Genomic DNA, 4,395 nt, shown 5'->3' with positions numbered 1-4,395 from the left:
AGGACTGTCCCTTTTTTGGCATGAGTTTTTTAATTAATCACAAGCCACGATGTTTTTGTCTATTAGATCAATATTGACCTAAATTCAGAAAGATAAAAACACTACAAATAGAACTTGTACTAACCTTACAAAAAAACTGCACTACTCATTGGAATCCAATTTTTTTTTTGACGAATATAATACCAAACCAGTTACATGATATTTACCAAAAAATGAAAGTCGACCAGTGTAGTGTCAATTCTCATTTTGTAAAGTTCGTTATGGTCAGGATTCTAGTCGACGGCATGCATGGTGACGTGTGTGAGCGTGAGGCATGAATAAGCATGATGCATGAAGCTTCCTAGCTGCAGTGGCCATGGTCGCATATATAGCTTGCTTTGGAGCAAGCTATGCAAGCTACTTCATCTTGGCACTTGTAACAACCTTAACACTGCCAGGCCAACATATTCTTTCCCTTTGCGTGATTGTTATGGATTATCTTTTTTGGCATATTCACATTTCTACAAGTGCTATTTCTGCGTAGCATTTAGGCACAAGGTTCCAGCTTTGCATATATAGGCTGCCTTTGCTTAATTTATCTTTCAAATGAAACAGATCTTTAAAGATCGTGTAAATTTATTCTGAATTATTGACTAAGTTTATGGAGTTACATTTTAGTCTTTCAGTCCACATGGTTCCACTTAAATCCTTTGAAATCAAGTGCATAAGTATATCATGTTCTGCATGTGGAATATAGGAATACTTTGATAACTTATTTGGCTTCTTTACATCTGTTCACTAAGAGTATACTCCCTTCGTCCCAAAATAAGTGTAGCTTTAGAAGTTGGGCACGGGAATTAAGGTGGGGTAAAAAAAGTAGAGTGCACATGAAACGAGAAGGGGTAGAGAAGAAGAGAGATAGAGATAGAGTTGTATTGGAAAGCGAGAACTACACTTATTTTGGGACAAATTTTAAATCCTCAAACTACTTATTCTGGGACAGAGAAAGTTTATGTATAATGGAACACACACATTAATCGTCTCTTAGTTAGCAATATACTACGTACATCAAATTTATGTGGATGCGAGAAAAAATAGATTTCAGATTGTACAAAAGAAGATTCGGTTTCAGATTGCTTGGAATAGACTTGGCATGAATGGAAATGCTAACGGAATGGTCTTGATGTTGCACGTCAAGTTGACAACCTACCTGTTCGTTGTGCTCATTTTCGTTATGTTCCTTACATTTCAAGGTTTTCAGTGTCTTCGTGCAGGTCTTACTGAAAACAATGTTTGCAGAGACAAAAAGTGGCATAACCGTCACATGTTTCAGTACTGCAACTCGTTTTCACTAGTATCTTTCGTACGAAATGTTCAGAGTAGTTTACGATTTCTTAAGTGCCCTTTTTGGGTTTTGGTTCAATTGCTCGTTAACCTAATCTGTACGACCTTTGTGGGTTGTGACACGCACAACACAATTCATTTCTTCTAATTCAGCTGCAAGTAATCTGATGATCATCAGAAATTAATAACCTTAAGGACATAATTTGATCAAACTGTCGGCACTGGCATATAAAAAAGATATAGTCAAGCCAAAAGGATACTTAATGACCAAATCCTGTAAAAAAAATTATTTAAACAGCATCTATATATAAGTCGAATTTGAGCAATCTTGGTTAAATTCAGCCCTAGTTCATGTTAAAAATGTTAAAAAATCGAGCAAGTTAATTCCAGTTGAGTTGGAGCCAGTGGCGGAGACCCATTGATAGAGACTAGAGCCAGGTCGATGTCCGATACAAGTTCCTTAAGAATACAGATAGTAAAGTTTGAGCATGAAGTTTGTAACAACGGCGAGCGGAAGCTTGAGACGGATCACCCTGGCTGATCTTGAGACACTAGTCCAGTTTTAAACTCAATGGAATGACTATGGAATTAAAGCGGATAAAGTAATTTTGGAAAATTACTAAAATCTTCATACAAAGTCTTTATTGGACCCATGAACTTTGTCAGCAATTTTACAAAAAAAAAAAACACGCACAGATATTCCTTAATTTGGAAATTTTGTCCTGCCAAACCTTTCGCCAAGTGTTATTATTCTCTAAGTTACATGCCACTTTTTAGCTATTACCAAACATTATCCAACAGAAAACAAACAAGAAGATTGTAGTTTTTTGGGATAAGCATAAAATTATTAGAGGCCCCATTGGACGACAATCATTCTTGAGAAGAAAGTTAGCTATAATGCTGGCACCTTTTTCGTGTACGTGTGCAATGAATGGTTTGGTTAAGAGATTCCCATATTCCTATTTTCTCCCTTTCTTATTGGATCAGATAATTAGATGATCCTAAGAGATAACCAGGAGGGAAATGTATATAACCCAAATTACTGCTGGGCATTTTTTCCTATAGAAAACTCCTTAACGCAAATTGGAAATTATGTGTCACTTTCTAAAAGAGATGGGAAAAGTTATAGGTGTACAAAACCCCAATGACTGAAAAGCAATAAAATGAATGCAATAATTTTTAACATAAAAAAGAGAAGCCTGAGATATCATAAGTTGCAACAGGCATGCTAACGGCCAATTAACTTAAAAAGAATATAAAAGTGTGAGCATCAGAAGTGTTTAACACACTAATATGCAGGAATATTGTCGGCTACACTAGTACTGAAAGCACTTAGAATTTAGTACACTTCATGGCGTTTGCAGCGTTTGCAGCATTTGCAGTATACTATTGGAGCTTACGCAGTGAGCATATCAGGCGAATGGATGCCGTCACAACAAGCATCAAATGAGGTGAAAGCTAATTATATTATTTATGGCCATGCATGCATATATGATGCTTCAAGAGCTACCAAACACATACCAACCAAGCAACAACTAACTAATCAAGACAAGTTGCCATACCAGAAACTTTGACATCTATAACACTTTCAAACGTCTTCAAAATGTGAATCTTGATCGATAAATCCTCAAACAAGAATACATTTTCAACTTAAATAATGCATACATGTAATGCTGATGATTGCAATAACACACACTGCATACAAATAAGAGGGTATATATGTAAACCTGATGCTTGCAACCCAAGCAAGTTCTCTGAGATAAGACGAGAGCATCGCACAAATCATTATCAACTTTTTATTTCTTCTTTTCCTGCGTCAGTAGGACAAGAATAGCATGACAAGTGAATGGGACTCGCGTACCGAACTTGATGTGCTTGTGTGGAGCTAAAGTGGAACACAACCCAACCACCTTTGCACTAACCCTGATGGGCAGCTCACCTGCACTGCATGGGAGACAGACATACAGCAAGCAAGGAGCTAGCTGCGCTCTCAAGCTTCATATACTGTCGTCTTTCCAAAGAAGATAGATTCTTCAAATAATGGAGCATGTTAGTAATTCAATATATATGAGTAGTATTCTCTCTGTTCTTAAATATATGATGTTTTGGATAGGAAAGTAATTCATTTTCAAAGTAATTAGTGTGTCATAAAAACGTCATATATTTAAAGATATGGAGCTAGCTATTGCCTGTGTATCCGCAAATATATACCTACTCAAAATTGCAATGCACAATATAATTCAAGAAATTATATTTATTAATCAGGTGGACATCATCAAGGCAATATGTTGTAAGTTCATGGACTTTTACGACAGCTCGGAATTTTGGGCTATGTGTGTCGGCAGCGCCGTGCAGTGCACAGTTTAATTTGTCTGATAAAGGAAAGGAGAGAATATGCATGTGTCGATGTCTAGCTGACCCTTTCGGCCTTTCCCCATAAAAAGATTGCACAAAAAATGCTTTGGCTTCAACTGCAAGTACTGAACAGTAGTACTTCGCTGCCCGGAATCAATCACCTGACATCAAGTGCATGCACTAAATGCTGCCCGGAAGATCTCTAAAACATGAAGATCAGTAGCGACATTTCGTTTGTCATATATATATATATATATATATATATATATATATATATATATATATATATATAGTGCAAGTGGCGTGATCGCACAGGCCCCCAAATTGAAAGGGCTCCATAACACTAACAGAAAACTAGTCATTCGTCCATGAGTATTAGTTCCGGTCACATTTAGGACATGCACTAAATGGTCTCGGGGGTGCATTTAGTACTGGTTCAAAATTTTGACGCCTCCTGATGCTATTTAGTACCGGATTAAAACACTATCCGGTACTAAAAGTCACTTTTTAGTACCGGTTGGTGTTTTGGCTCGGTACTAAAATGTGACAGCTATTTAGTACCAGTCAATAACACTGACCGGTACTAAAGGATGACATTTAGTACTGGTTGACGTCTTAACTCAGTACAAAATAGGCCTCCAGGGCTCCTTTAAAAGAAAAACATCTCGCATCTAGTCACATGTGATACATATGTGGGTTGGTAAGGAAGCTACATGC

Source organism: Panicum virgatum, chromosome 2N (genome assembly GCF_016808335.1).
Source record: "Panicum virgatum strain AP13 chromosome 2N, P.virgatum_v5, whole genome shotgun sequence".
NCBI lineage: Eukaryota > Viridiplantae > Streptophyta > Magnoliopsida > Poales > Poaceae > Panicum > Panicum virgatum.
Note: the sequence above shows the minus strand (reverse complement) of the source record.